Raw genomic sequence first — 17,200 nt, 5'->3', positions numbered from 1 at the left:
TCTTACACTTGATCTTATGAAAGATTACGTGTCTTATGTAACATGCGATACATAATATATACATAACCATGATGAATTACTTGCTTGCAAATATCATGACATGCATAGTACGTAACACTGGCGTCCAAATTAAAGAACTGGTTTTAATAATAATATATATAACTAGCTAACGTATGTTAATCTTACTTTATGATCAAGCAACTTACCTCGTAGCTTTATTCCAATATTTCCGGTATGAAATTGATCACGTGAACTAGAAGGAGAGAGAAAACATGAGGGATGTTGTGAGAGGAATGAGGCAGTCGGCTATTGGCATGGTGAACATGGGACATGCACGGTGCTGGACTGGGTATCTTCGGTTCAACCACTACATTTATGGAGGTTTATAGTTTTTTCCAAATAACACACGGAAGGAATATATTTATAGAGATATTTGGGAGAGGGTGCCGACGAGTTCAAGTTGGACTCGGTCGCGATCATTCAAGAAGAGAGTTTCAGTCAAAGTTTTGAATACCGTTTCGGTTAAGGTACTAGAACAAAGTATTTCAGTACCGGTACCCTTTTGGGGACCGTTTCATAATAGTTTATACAAAGATAAATTAATTATATATGTATAAATTATATTTCAAAATAACATCAATGCAAGTATTAAAAAGTTAAAACACATATTTATAAAATTCAATAATACTTTTATATTCTCAATCCACCTATTAAAAAAAATAATCACTCATCTCCATCGTGAAAATAGGAGCAGAGATTTGATTCTCAATCCTTAAGAAATGAGGATTAAAAAAAGTTAAAAAAATAGTCTTCACATGTGAGAATTGGAGTAAAAATTACAAAAATACACTGAAAATACAAAAATCTACTAATTTAGGCTGGTACATCGAAAATCGGCCATCATTGACCGAAATGCACCGGTACGACCGGTATTTGACCTGGTACGAAACACATACTTTCCCTATACCGGTCACTACCCGACACAGTAAATACTGGCCGGTACGGCATGGTATTTAAAACTCTGGTTTGAATTTGAAAACATGATCTAGTAGTTCATGCAATGTATGATTGATAGTAATTGAGACTACATAGTGAACTTCAATCAGTGATATTTTAAATGAAAATAAATTTTCAATGGCGGATTTTTAAATTATAAAAGGAGTCTAACTCGTTCAATAAATAATAAATGAAATTTAACTTAGTTATTTAGCCTAATGAAAACACATAATCAATATCAATAATTTATCGATCGTGAGCTTATCCAATACGACCCATTAAATATAATTTAAGCCCAATAAAAATTATCAATATTCCAACTTTAGAATTATTAGGTCTGGCCGTTACATAATGGGTCTTATTAATTATTAGTTTGAGATAAGTTGAGTTTTATTCAACAACCAAACACAACCTTAATGTCTATTTGTTTAGAGAAATAATGAGAAATTAATATTTTAATTGGATGGAGGAAATAATAGAAGCTAACGTAGATGCATTGGCAGTTGTATATTCAGAAAGCTCTCAGATTTCTCACATCTTCGTTAATTTGGTGACATAGAAAACAAAAGAACATCCCCAAAACTTTTTCACTTCTCATATCAACATATTTTAATTTTTCCAATTAAAATAAAATTAGAAATAAAAACACAACAGAAAATAAGTAAATAAATAAATAAAAACCCAGAAAACTCATAGAGCCAAGAAAATTTGGTGAACTTGTAGATCAATTACCACTATATTTTCTGATTTTCTCTCTTCCACTACTTCATTCTCAATAGATAACATGCATTACACAGAGTGGCATAAATTTCATGCATACTATCAAGAAACACCCAAATCTTACATCCTTGCATCATTCCACTCTTGCTTATTTAAGAACATATGCTAATCAAACTCTGTCACTCTTCTAATTAAGATATTGTAAGTATAACAAGTTTTACTCATCATCTTTACACCATAGGGCTACCGGGAGATTTTCTTGATTTTGATTTTGGGACGTTTGGGCTTCTCCCCAGGTTCGCTATTGGTGGAGGAAGACTTGCAAAAGGTTTGGTAGCAAGTTTTCTTACTTCAATATCTGCAAAATTTAGCAAATACTTAAACAAACAAGTGTTGGTGCACAAATTGTAAAATGTATACAAAATATAAATATAAATATATATATACATACATACATATATATATATATATATATCAGTATGATGCTTTGATTAAGACAACATTTGGCCCCTTCAATTTGAGAATTTGAGAAGTGATATATCATGAACAACCCATCTGTAATTAATTCACAACATTTTTATAAAATAATACTTTTTTAAAAAATTAAACACATAAATTAAAGTATAAATAAAAAGTATTTTTTTAAAAAAATTGTTATTTTATTAAATAGTTGATTGGGCGTTGATTTATCATTTCTCTTTTCTTTCCTTTTTTATTTTTTTCTGCAGTACAAACAAAGACAGACCATAATATTTCATATTGAATCATTTATATATGTCAAGTCTCAAGACATCTGATTTTGTTTCTGCAGAGCAACAGAATCTGAGCATCACTTTTGAAACACAAATTTTCTCTAAAATATGAAATGTCTTTGCTAGATAGAAACTTCTTTAATTCATTCCCTGATTATGATCTATTCATTATATATATATATATATATATATATATATATATAATTTATGGAAATTGTCCGAAGAGAAAGATTACTAACACACTACTCGCTCGTGGTAGCATGCATCTATATTCCACTAATGATATATTGATCAGGAAATAAGTTAGAGGTAGGATTCAAACCTGCACTGATTTGATAAGGCTGCATGGCCAAGATTCCTGCAGAGTAATAAGACCAGAATGATATAACGGGAGAAGGAAAATAGCCCCATGTCATCTGCTCTTGCATGCTCTCTTTGGCCTTACCTAACCACATATACGTAGTCTCCTTAATTTTAGACACCGTCCCTCCCACACGGCATGCAACAATATTCAATACACCAATCCAGCATCCCATCCCACACGCCAACAACTAATCCACAACATGCCAAAGACTATACATATAGACTCTACTGAAATTTCCCACCAATCGTTTTGGGCTCGTTTTGAAAACTATCTCTAAATATATGTGAACAATAATGAAATGGTTTGCGTTAAGATATATTTTTGAATTTTGAGAAATATTTGAAAGAAATTTGAATAAAAATATTATAAAATTAAAAAATTATTTGAATATTATTTTTACTTTGAAATTTGAAAAAGTAATATTGTTTCTTGTGCTTTCTTTGGATATTGGGAAAAGTTTTAATGATTAGGTTGGGAATTAGAAAAAAAAGATGAAGATTTGAAATTAAAAAATGTTTTAGGTTTGAGTAATGTTTGGGAATGAAATATATGAGAATGTTTAAGATATATTGTGTTGCCAAACGAGATTTTAATTAACCTAAACACATTCAAGAATTAGATATAGACAAAATAAATAGACTCCACAACATTAGATATTACGACTGTGGAGGGATATAATGCACATAGCCCATAATTGGGCCCAGCCTACCAGACCACCATCAGAAACAAGAAAGAAACAAATAAGAGATCAAGGAGAGCAAGTTAGACATGCCAAGGGATATATATAAAAAGCATACAGCCAGATGAAAGAGGACAACTTCTTCACACACCGACTCAACTCTCTCTCAATCAGATCATCTTTTTCTTCAGTAGCCTCTCAAGGAAGACAGCGTCTCCAATAGGAAAAGCTCCAACCTTCTGTATACAGTGAGATATGATGATCCATGAGAGACTGTAAATAGATATATTATAGTGGAGACTTCCCTCCCCAAATTATGTGATGGGAGTTAAATATTCAATGGGATCGATCTAGGAAACTTCTTGGTTTGTCTCAAGAGACTTACATTAAAAAAATTCTAGAACGATTTTATATGTACAACTCCAAACCCATAGACACTTCAATTGATAAGGGTTATACTTTGAGCCTAGAACATTGCCCTAAGAATGATGAGGAAAAAAAAGAAATGACCAGAGTTCCTTATGCAAGTGCAATTGGAAGTCTGATGTATAATATGTTGTGTACACGACCTGACATTTGCTTTGTGGTTGGATTGGTTAGTTGTTATCAGAGTAACCCAAGACATGTTCATTGGCAAGCAGTTAAGAGGATTCTTCGATACCTTCGTGGGACATCAAATCTTGTTCTCTACTACCAGGGTAGAGACAAGAGACCGAAGGGTTATAGCGATGCTGATTGTCTTACTGACAAAGATGAGCGAAAATCCACGACCGGTTACGCATTTATGCTTAGTGAGGGAGCTATTTCTTGGTGTGGTAAGAAACAATCATGCATTGTTTTGTCCACGATGGAGTCAAAGTACGTTGCTTGTTAAGCAGCTATACAAGAGGCTATTTGGTTGATGAGATTTTTCCAGCCCCTAGGACTCATGTAGATGAAGCCGTTAAGATATACAGTGATAGTATGACAGCTTTGACATATGCTAAGGATCCCAAATACCATGGTAGAACCAAACACATAGATATTCATTTTCACTACATTCGAGATGTTGTTGCATGAGGTGAGGTGATCCTACAACATATCTTTACTAGCAAGATGGTAGTTGATCCTCTTACTAAGACTACTAGTAGAAATGTTTTCCAAACTCATGTTAGGAGTTTGAGCCTTCATCGAATTTGATATATGTTGTATTGAGGATGCCTTAAACTTTATTGTATATTTAGCACTGTTAGTATCTATTGTAGTGAGATTATTGTGTTTATCTCATATTATTAATTAATTGGTACAAGTGAAAATCACACATTATAAAGAAATCACCAGGCAAAGATCAGTCTACTCACATGGATGATCATCGTGGCACTTGAGTAGCGAGGATGAGACAAGTTGATTACTTTAGCGCTCGATTATTTTGGCAGTTGGAAAGCGAGCTATTAAATATCTTAATACTTTGGAGTATTTAATATAAATTTAAAGAATGTCGCCTTAGCTTGGCTAAGATGAGACTTATAAGAGTCGTATATAAAGTATTTGCACAAATTCATAAAGTCTGATTAAAGCGGAATATGAAATCTTAGACAAACGCTAGATGAGTGACTGTGCTGAGAAACTCAAGTTAGAGTGCCTTCGTGGCGACTAGACTAAAATTCCTACGACGTTTGAATGTGACAAGTCTAATTAAGTGGGAGTTTCGTCGTAACATACATTTCATACTATATGTGCTTTAGACGACCATATGAGGGAGTGATTGGATGGGTCCCTGCTCCATCACTATGTGAGTCCTAATGGATCAATAAATTATCTATTCATAGACCCTTGAACCTGGAACTATGTTATTAAATGAAAACTGGATGTTGCTACTTTAACATGTTTTCTTAGGGCCACGAATGATACGGTCTCGTGGAACATGAATAGGAAAGCAGTTAAGTTTAATTGAATTGACATGAATGTCTAGGAAAGATTGTTGGATTCTTACTTGTTATTTTATGACTCATAGCCCGGGCGATTGTATCGTTTTGACTCGATATAATCACGAGCATATTATATATGTGAGATCAAGAATTGCTTTGAGTTATAAACTCGTGAGTGATTAGGAACACTTTATCTAGTGAGATCAAATAATCTAGGCATAGACGAGATATAATGAGTTATGTACTATGTTAGTATGATGGTGACTTAATATAGTACTCCTACCCTTTGTCTTCTCGTCGGATTGTGCATTTCATTTTCTCTGTGAAAGATAATTGATGAAGTTATTTATTAACTCCCCACCACTATCATAACTCTAAGGAGGTTATTTAACTTCTACATATTTAGGGAAGTTAATTAACTTCCAGGTGTGAAAACTATTTAAAATAAGAGTACGTACATTAATTGTGGGGGTGTGAAAGAGTCCTGAAAAAGATAAAAATCTCTTCTCTCTCTCTTCATTTTCTTAGAGAAACCATCTAGATCTCTTGATCTTGAAACATGAATTTTCTAGGAGACTCTAGTAGCATCTAAACGACGTAGAAGTGCAAACAATAAAGTGACATGGGCTGTAAGATGAGCAAAGATCCGATCTTGTGAGAATTCCCCTCCTTGAGGTAATTCGATTCAATATTATTTATCAGATCTCATAAAAAGAAAGTATGCAGAAATATTCCACTCTTGCTTCTTTAAGAACTTATGCTAATCAAACTCTTTGTCACTCTTCTAATTAAGTGATATTGTAAGTTTTACCGATCATTTCTACACCACAGGACTACCAGGAGGTTTTCTTGGTTTTGGTGCACCTTTAGCCCGAGGCATTGGACTTCGTAGATTTGGGCTTTTCCCCAGGTTCGCTATTGGTGGAGGAGGACTTGGAAAAGGTTTGGTAGCTAGTTTTCTTACTTCAATATCTGCAAAATTTAGCAAATACTTAATCAAACAAAAGTGTTGGTGCACAAATTGTAAAATGTATACAAAATATAAATATAAATATATATATATATATATATATATATATATATATATATACACATATCAGTATGATGCTTTGATTAAGACAACATTTGGCCCCTTCAATTTGAGAAGTGATACATCATGAACAACCCATCTGTAATTAATTCACAACTTTTTTATAAAATAATACTTCTTTAAAAAATTAAACACATTATTTAAAGTATAAATAAAAAGTAATTTTTAAAAAAAAAATTGTTTTTTTATTAAATAGTTGATTGGGTGTTGATTTATCATTTCTCTTTTCTTTTCTTTTTTTATTTTTTCCTGCATGTACAAACAAAGACGGACCATAATATTTCATATTGAATCATTTATATATGTCAAGTCTCAAGACATCTGATTTTCTTTCTGCAGAGCAATAGAACCTTAGCATCACTTTTTTTCTTATTTATTTTTAAAAACTTTTGGACTCATCTCATCTCATCTACATAAATAAACGAGTTTGCTAGATAGAAACTTCTTTAATTCATTTGATGATGATCTATTCATTATATATATCTATATATATATATATATAATTTATGGAAATTGTCCGAAGAGCAAGATTACTATCACACTACTCGCTCCTGGTAGCATGCATCTATATTCCACTAATGATATATTGATCAGGAAATAAGTTAGAGGTAGGATTCAAACCTGCACTGATTTGATAAGGCTGCATGACCAAGATTCCTGCAGAGAGTAATAAGACCAGAATGATATAACGGGAGAAGGAAAATAGCCCCATGTCATCTGCGCTTGCATGCTCTCTTAGGCCTTACCCAACCTCATATATGTAGTCTCCTTAATTTTGGTATTATGTGGACACTGTCCCTCGCACACGGCATGCAACAATCAATACAGCAACCCAGCATCCCGTCCCACACGCCAACAACAAATCCACAACATGCCAAAGACTATACATATATATAGAGTCGACTGAAATTTCATACGAATGATCTTTTTGTTGCTCGTTTTGAAAATAATAATGAAATGATATATTTTTAGATTTTGAAAAATATTAGAAAAAATTTTGAATGAAAATATCAAAAAAATAAAAAATTGTTTGAATATAATTTTTTAATATAATTTTTACTTTGAAATTTGAAAAATTATTATATTTTTTGTGTTTTGTTTGGATATTTGAAAAAAATTTAATGATTAGGTTGGAAATTAGAAGAAAAAGTTGAAAATTTAAAATTGAAAAGTGTTTTGTATTTTAGTAATATTTATAAAAGAAATATAGCCAAATGAGATTTTAAATAACCTAAACACATTCTAGAATTAGATATAGACAAAATAAATAGACTCCACAACATTAGATATTACGACAATATAGATCCCAATATATATTAAATACAGATATATTGTATTTATCTCTTTACGAATAATAGGAGATATTTAGATAAGAAAATCGTGGAGAAGTCTAAACTTTCTGCCTTTTTCCAAATCCTCTGCAAATCCCTATCAACCGACCCAGCAAAGAATAGGTAGGAACCTTCGTCCACTCTTTCTTTTCCCCTCCCCCTCCCTCTCACCTGCCCCAAAAGCCCCAAAGGCCATGTTATTTTTCTTGACTTTTCCTCTTAGTTTAGCTCGGATTGATTGCTTTTCTGGTGCGAAAAGCTGGCAAGCAAAACCGTTGAATTCACCAGCCTTTGAACATCATGATTTGTCACACTTCTGCAGAGGACCAAGCATGTAAAGACTTTATTTGCGATTTGGATAGGAGGATTGGAACATAATTGGATGAAATAGTTTTAGATAAAAGATTAAAGTTAAAAGTTAAATAAAATATTATTAGAATATTATTATTATTTTTTAATATTAAAAAGTTGAATTATTTATTATTTTTTGTGTAAAAACTTGAAAAATTTATAATGATAAGATAAAATGAGATGAGATTAAATACTTTCATCATCCAAATAGGGCCTTAGCGAGTTTTGGTTAATGAGTTGAGAGAAAAGCCTCTCAACTCATCTAGTACGATAAAGGCATTCCACTGTCCAAACCGACGGAACAGGACTAGCTAAACCGGTGGGTTTGATCCGATATCGGGTTTGGCTCGGTCCAGTATCAGGTTTGATCCGGTTTGGTACCGATTTCATTTTTTTTTTAAAATCGGTCTGGTTTCGATTTTTATTTTTCTAACACTTGACCAAACTGGACTGGACCAGTTCATGTATATATATTAATTTTTTAAATTGTATAAAATATGTTTTATATGATTTTTTATATTATATATGATTTTTATATATAATATTTATAATTATATATAAAATAATTTTTATTATATTATAAATTACTAATTAATATAATATTAAATTTTAAGATCCTATATAAATAACTATATATTATCACTATAGTCTATTGTATTAATAGTTATATTAAAACTATATCACTATATATTATAATATACTATAATATATTACAATTTATTATCAATATATTATTATGTACTATAATATATTATATATAAACTGGAAAAACCGGACCGTAAGTACCGGTTTAGAGGTGTAACCGGTGTGGTATTGGTTCACCAAATCTCAAAATCGGTATATACCGATTCGGTTCTAAAATATATAAAAAGTGTAACCGAAACGGACCGGTTACACCCCTACTCATCTCATCTCAACTCATTGTCCAAATGACCCCTAGATGCTTGAGGAATGAGATGAGATGATTTTGTGAATAACAGTAAGATAGTTTGTGAATAGTAGTGAAATAGTTTGAGTTATGTATTTATTAGATTTTGAGAAATGAGAGATAAAATGTTGAATAAAAATATTATAGAGTTAAAATATTGTTAGAATATAATTTTTTTAATATAATTCTTGTTTTGCGATTTGAAAATGTTGAATTTTTCTTTTATTTTTTTGAAAATTTTAGAGAGTCGTAATGATTAGCTTGAAAAAGTTGTAATGATCAGTTTGAAAATATTTATATTTGAATGATATTTCAAAAGAAAATGAGACAAAATAAGATAGGATAAAATTTGTTTCCAAACATCCCCTTACAATGGAGAGGAGAAATGAAGTATTGTCGCGGACTTGCATGTTGGGTCAGTAGCTAGAGTTTTTGAGCTAGTTTGGCCCAAAGTTTTTAAGTGTGGGTCGGGTTAATAAAAGGCTACCCTTCATGGTTAGACCGTAGGCGGGCTATTCAGTTATTTTAATTCATGTTTGCTTTAAGTCGCGTCTAGTGAGCCTATTAGGCCCAGTTGCAGTTTGTTCCGATGTTATTTCCACGTTTCCATCGTATTGGTTCAACAAAGGGAATCTAGAAGGTTGTTAGATTTCTTAATGTCGATCCCTATTTTACTGTAGCGTCTAGTACGAATTGGGCGTGCAAGAAGTTAGTACATTTCTGGTACTCTCTCCTTCTATCTCTTATTTTTTTGGAGGAACTCACCATGAAAGTGCACTTGCCCCTTTTCTAAACTTTTTTTAAGCAATTTGACCGAGCTTGACCAAGATGTTACATTCTGGTATTAGAGATTGATCCCAAGTGACATCCATAGTAGAAGGTACTCGCCTCAATTAACTACAGGATGGTCTCGCATCCGTCAAGAAGTCTGCATGAGATTCCCAGGTTAAGAACCTAGAAACCAAAATGTTGGCCCTCAATCGATAGTCGGATTCAATCATGTAGCAGCTGGTCTCCTTGACTTTGGAGTTGCAGAAGCGTAATCAAAGCACCTCTCATGGGGAATATTCCTTGGACATTCATATACATCAAAACGAACATGTTGAGCAAGGAGGGGAGCCTTGAACTAGATCGATAAGAATGGATTTCCCTACTTTTCATGATGAGGATCCTAATGGCTAGTTATATAAGACCAATCATTTTTTTTTCTTTTTTTTTTTTGCATTGTACAATACACTACTCTAGGAAAAACTTAGGCTAGCCTTTGTTCATATAGAGGGACAAGGGCTCTCTTGGTAAGGCTCGGGCCTTCCTCCTATGATGATCCCATAGAGTCCTTAGCTAGACTTAAGCAAACTAGCTTGGTGGAAGAGTATATGTCTAGTTTTGAGGCACTGACCAATAGACTAAAGGGCTTTCAAAGGCTTACAAATTGAGTTGCTTCCTTAGCGGGTTGAAAGATGAGATTGGATTACCAGCACAAATGTTGAAATCCCAACAATTTGTTAACAGCTTATAGCCTTGCCAAGATTTAGAAGGAACATGTAGGTGTCAACGGAAAAAACCACCGCACCCTAACCATGAGACAGGAATTCTTTGACATGTCCCTATGGCCACCTCAACAACTCCAAAAAAAGCCCAAAAGCCATTATTCCAGTTCAGAAAATCAACCAATACTACATGAAGAAAATGAGAGACAAACACCTCTATTACGATAGCAATTCCAAGTGCAATCCTAGCCATAAGTGTCAACAACCTAAGTTATTTTTAATAGAAGTGGAGGAGGAACTAGATGTGGTTCCAAAACTAAAGGAGGAAACAACTAGTGAAGTGCTCCTGGATTTTGTCACTAATCCAACCAATCCTAAGATTTCCCTACATACATTCATTGGGTCCTTAATCCCTAAAACTATGAGGATCAAAGGTACTGTAGGAAACCAAGAAGTGGTAGTATTGATAGACATTAGAAGTATTCATAATTTTATGGATCCCTCTGTTGTAGTAAAGGAGGTTTTCTAGTAAACCCTAGTGAGAACGTGAGAGTGAGGGTAGCAAATGGAGAACAAGTAGTGAGTGAAGGAAGATGTGTATCACTTAGAATCAAATTGCAATGCACTGTTTTCATCACAAATGTCCATGTCGTAGTGCTTGCAAGTTGTGATATGGTATTGGGGACCAATGGCTATGCGATTTGAGACCCATTTTATGGAATTTTAGAGACCTATCAATGCAATTTCAGTACAAGGATCAAGCAGTAAGTTTGCATGGACTGTATCCTTCCAATCTCATTAAGGAGGGAAACATTAACAAGCACAATCAACTAGAAAAGAATGGGCTATTATTACACTTGATTGAAGGAAAAGAAGAATTGCCACCTGGAGAAATACCCCAACGCATCCAAAAATTACTCAACCAATATATGGATGTCTTTAGTGATCCCAAAGGACTTCCTCCACACAGATCCCATGATCATGTCTTTGGTGTCATTGCTCATTTTCCAAAATTAAAGGGATATTTTTCCTTTGTGTGCTCCTTTGTATGATCCTACTTATCTATCTATAATAAAAGAGCGAGTTTAGACCCTACCCAGTAGGAATTCATGTGATGATTTGGACCAAAATGACCCTCTACAAATGCCATGTTGGACTTAGATGCATTACTACAAATGCTGGTCCAACCAAAGTGCCCCTGCAAGAGACTCGGGTTAGGCTAAAATGCTCTTGTCACATATCTGAACAGACCAAAATACCCGTGCAACAAATTGAATTAGATAAAAAAAAAGCCTGATCCAAATCAAACCAATTGATGATAACCAGAAATCTCCAGAACAAACTTCATCTTCATCTTCTCTCGTACTTACCACTCTCTACCTACCATATTCTTCAAATTCATTATTCTAGTCTTTTATTCCCCTTTTACTTCAAACATCTTCCTCTCTAGAGAAATTGGAGAACCATGTTTGTTCCCTAATCATGATGTGACTCCTGGTGGAAATAATTAGCAATATCTTCACTTTCACACCAAAGACCCATGCTTCTGGTGTTACTGTGGTTTTGGGATGGACATTTCTGGTTGGTATTTCTACCATCGGCTTGATGCATCTCAGATGGAGATTTTTGTTGAGTATTTGCCATCAACTTGATGGTTTTGAGATGGAGATTTCTAGTGGGGGTTTCTACCATTGACTTGATCGGATACTTTTGGCGATCTGGCATGCCTTACATGCTTGGGAGCCAAGCTTCCATGTAATATGACTAATTTGCTCCCATATACTTATGGAGATCATGCATGATTCCTAGGCTTGTAATGGGAGCAAAGTGTTTGCCTAACGGGTGCAAGATGTTGTTGCTCATTATGAGCACTTTTGGGTTTTGCATGCCCTAGGACAAGTGATTTTGAAAACAACACCTTGTTTATTTTTTTGAATGCTTGCCCCTAGGAGGAACACTTCTCGGGGTGAGCTCTTATGGTTGCCATAGAGGAGCACTTGTTGCTAGCCATGGTGAGCCCTTTTGACTTATGTTTGCCCTGGGACGAGAACTATTGCGAACATCACTTCGGTTACTTTTGAATGACCACCATTAGGAAGAGCACTTACTGGGTGAGCTCTTTTCATTACCATTTGAGAAGAGCACGCTTTATATGCTTGGGAAGCGAGCTCTCATTTAATCCAATCAATTTGATTTGGGTCAAATACATGTAGAGATAGGGCATGATTCTCGGGTATGAAATGTAGCAAAGTGATCACCCAATAGTTTTGAGATGTTGTTGGTCGCCTTAGGCTACAATCACTAATTTTGCGTGCCCTATGAGCACTTTTGCTCGATTAGATTCAAGCACCCTTTAATCTCCTGCAAGTGTGAGCTCCATGTGCTTGTGCCCAAGCTATTAGTGGGTTGATACTATTATGAGCAATTTTGCTCGCCCTTCGAATTGTGAGCAATTTTGGTTCCCCTATGGTGGGAGAACTTGCCTTTCTAGGCACTTGCCTTGCTCACCCTCGGGGTACGAGCACTTCTTCAGCTGTCCCTCGTCCGGAGTTTGAGTTCTCTTTGCTTGCCTTATGTTCACTACACTCTTTGCTTGTTTTCCCTCGAACAGAGCACTTTTGCTCTCATTTCAACCAAGTGATCCAGCCAATTTGATCTAGGTTCGGATAGTTATGTTGAATGGGCACCCTTTATGCGCTTGGGAATCGAACTCTCATGTGATCTGACCAAGTTAATTGAGGGTCAGATGCTTATGAGGATCAAGTGCACTTCAATTTACATGCTTGGGTACTAACTTCCATCCGATCAATTTTATCGGGGGTCAAATTACATGCTCGGGAGCCGAGCTCCCAAATGTTTCAACCTACTGCACTATGTTTTACATGCTCAAAGCTCCCATGTTATCCAACCTATTTAATCGAGGGTAGGATCATGTGCTTGTGATTCAAGCTCCTATGTGATCCAACTAATTTGATTAGGGTTGGATACTTATGGAGATTGGGTACACTTTAAATGCTTAAGCTCCCACATGATCTGAGCAACTTGATCGGGGGTCGGATACATTTCGAGATTAGGGTACTCTTTATATGCTTGTGAGCTCTCATCTGATCCCACTAATGTGACTAGGGGTCGGATAACGTGCTCGGATGCTAAGTTCACACCTTACATGCTCTTGAACTCCCACGTGATCCAACCTATTTGATGGTTGTCGGATCACACGCTCGGAATCAAAGCTCCCACACAATCTAATCAATTTGTATTATGCTTTATATGCTCGAGAGCTCCCACGGAATTCAACCTATTTGATCGAGGGTCGTATCGCATACTTGAGATCGGAGCTCCCATGTTTTGATAACGTCTGATTGTCTTTGTTGGCCAGAGATAAAAAGAGTTTTCAGTATCTAAAAAACATTTCGATTAAAGTTAAATTTTTTTTTCGAAAGATCTTGAATTTTTTGATAAAGAAAAAGATTGAGGGATGCTACTCATCACCACACACTTTACATATTTTAATATTATTTTTTATCTTTATTATTTATTATTTAATTTTATTCTTGTTAAACTAATTGAATTGTTCTACTTATCATCCATACATCACATATTTGTTATAAGAAAAATGAAAAAAAAAAATTAAAATAAATGTGGTGTGTGGGGTGTGACATGATAAGTAGAATTAGTCAAAATATTTTAAAAGTGTCTGGACAGAGAATGAACAAGAGCTGGTGTGCAGTGTGTGTAATCACAGCTGGAAAGGATTAGGTACGGAAGGCGGTATCATTATAGCCATGAATGGCATGAATACCCACCATTGAAGACTGAAGTGCTGGCCACCTTTATTCCAAAGACATTGTATTTTTGCTAGATTTTTGGTAGGCTTCGTTCTCTTTATTTCCTTTTTGATAAAAGAAGTAAGAGAGGAGGAATGAACGACAGAAGGGAACAATTAAGTTTGATATGAAACTAATCATGTTAGTAAATATAATACGTTTTTCTTTTATAGGAAAATCTCTATTGCCATTCTATTATAATAAAGAAGAGCTACAAGAAAGAGCATCCTCCGTAGTTACAATCATATCAAAAATGGAAAGAGCATCTTTTGCCAATAAGTGAGCTATAAAATTATCATTTCTCCAAACATGAGAAGCCTCCCACTTAGCAACTTTTTTCATCAACTGTTTAGCTGCACACATAAACATACTAGCACTATTCTAGCTTTCCTTATCACTATGTAGAGCATTGATAACTTGTAAGGAATCCCCCTCAATGATAACATATATGAGTCCTAAATCCAAACCAAACTTGATAGCCTGTGGAGCTTCATACATCTTAGCTAGCAAAGGGTATGGAAATAAGTGCTTTCTTGGTCTCATTGTTGCTATAATCTGGCATGCACTATTCCTCATAGCCACACCAACTCCAATAAGTCAGTGCATTTTATCAACAGATCCATCCCGGTTTACTTGAACTAATTCAAGGGAGGGGCCTTCCAATCTGCAGTTGATGAGCATAACTATCTAATCCTATTGCTTGTACTAAGATCATTTTCTGCCAACATGTCAAGAATAACTCTGGCTTCCTTCACAATCAAATTAGGATGAGAGAATTCTTTATTGAAAATAAAACAATTCCTCCTCCACCAATTTTTCATAGCCACCACCACAAACTCTTGAGCAACCCGAGTCTCCATTGAGTTTAAAATTGCATCAAAAAGTTCTAGCATAGAAAATTGAGGCAGGTAGCACTGAGAAGCAACCATCTTTAAAGCCCTTCCATATAATTTTGTCCTACTGTTCATGGTGCTTATAAGAGTTTTCAGGATAATGTTGGCTTCTCTTTGCTCAAATATCTCCTGCACTAAGTCGGACTTCCAATGCTTAGAGTTAGGCTCAATCAAGTCTGCCACAGTTGCTTCACAACCAGCTTCTTGATAGGACTAAAAACCTTACTAGGAGCAAAATGACCAAGCCATTTATCCTGCCATATATGGACATCACTCCCATTACCATCCCTCCAACAGCAGCTTGCTTCCAAAATGTGTCTAGCTATAAGAAAGCTTATCCAAACAAATGAAGGTCTAGACCCCAGTTTTGCCTTCTAAAAAGTAGAATTCTGAAAATATTTAGCCTTCAACACCTTAGCTGGTAGAGAATCAGGTTCTTGAATCAACTTTCAGCATTGCTTTGTTAAAACACTTTGAAAGTAATTTTGTAACAAGTTAGAAATTCCTTCTTTGGAATGTACTTCCTATCCTTTCATCAACCAGTTTCTTTATCAAGTTTGTCTTCTTCATTTGAGATGCACACTGGTGAAATTTTTTTGTATTTCTATCCCCCTCTTTCAACCACTTTTGTTTGGCTCTTTGCTTCCATCTAATGTGATCTTCTTCAAGCAATCTGTCCACATTTTTTAACAACTGTTTAATATTCTCAATAAAATGTCCTTTGTTGGCCTTTTGTACCTCTAATAACTGAGACAACTTAGCTTTGATCTCTTTTTTTGGGTTGCCAATACTCTTTTTACTCCACTGCATCAAATTCACCTTGCACTTATTAAGACCTTCACTAGCATAACTCAGCTTATTCTTAGTCATACTAGGTTGTCTCCATGCCTCCTACACTATCTGGTAACACTCGCTTAAGGACCAACTAGCCTTAAACCTAAAAGGCTTAGCATTTCGGGTCAAGTCACACAGATTATGTTCCATTGTGATGTGCAGAGGAGAATGATTTGAACTCAATGTTGGAAGGACATACACTCTCGAGGTTGGGAAATTCTCAGCCTATGTATTGTTGCAAAAAGGTTTATCAAGCCTCTCTTTAGTAAAAACCACTCCACATCTATCATTAGACCAAGTATATTTATTGCCAATAAATCCCAGGTCACACAGACCATTCTCTTTTATAGCCTTTCTAAATGCCTCTAACTGAATGTAAGGTCTTAAGCCTCCCCCCCCCCCCCCCCAACATTTTTCTCCATAACTGAAAATCTCATTGAAATCTCCTACACATAACCAACCTTTAGAAGCCTCAGGCTTGAGAGCCTTGAGAAGTTGCCAACTCTCTTTTCTCTTTGCAGTAATAGGATTTCCATGAAGCCCAGTTAAAATCCAATCCATTCCATCCTTAACCCCCTTAACCAATAGTGAGATATGATTATGGGTATAAGGGGATTCCCCCCTTCTAAACCCAGCAGGCCTGTAAACGAAAGCTAAGGGAATTAAAACCAAAGGCACAACCCAGAAAAAACAAAGTCTCCAACCCAGCCCATGGAAAGGGTCCTCTGGATGCAACCTGTAGAATGGAGGGCCTGTGAACAAAGGCACACCTTCTGTTGGGCACTCTGCCTAGATGGGCGGTTCATCGTGTGGAGCCCCCAAACCCGCACTGACTATAATATCCAGAAGGGAATCACCCCTATTGGTTCTCTGCTTGGACGGGCGGGTCATCGACCGGACTCCTTGAACCCATGCGGACTACAACATGCAAAAGGGATTTTCCTCCCACGTTGCCCGTCATCTTTGCACTGTTGCTGGAAGTAGCAGCCTTCGCACCCTTGATAGTAGCCACATCCCTGAAGGAGTGGCTACCGATGG

The 17,200-nt window shown here is 35.4% G+C and overlaps 1 long non-coding RNA gene across 1 annotated transcript; it reads right to left on the bottom strand.

Annotated features, from left to right (window-relative positions):
• Positions 1-6,126: 6,126 nt before the first annotated feature.
• Positions 6,127-7,382, bottom strand: LOC121243513. The gene is made up of 2 exons (XR_005936159.1): positions 7,130-7,382; positions 6,127-6,390 (listed from the first exon to the last, which is right to left on the bottom strand). It is a non-coding gene; the product is annotated as an uncharacterized LOC121243513 (long non-coding RNA).
• Between the last annotated feature and the right edge of the window lie 9,818 nt (positions 7,383-17,200).

Source organism: Juglans microcarpa x Juglans regia, chromosome 8D, assembly GCF_004785595.1.
Source record: "Juglans microcarpa x Juglans regia isolate MS1-56 chromosome 8D, Jm3101_v1.0, whole genome shotgun sequence".
In the NCBI taxonomy this organism is placed as follows: Eukaryota; Viridiplantae; Streptophyta; class Magnoliopsida; order Fagales; family Juglandaceae; genus Juglans; species Juglans microcarpa x Juglans regia.
The sequence above is the reverse complement of the archived record's forward strand: the minus strand, read 5'-3'. Positions and strand labels throughout refer to the sequence as shown.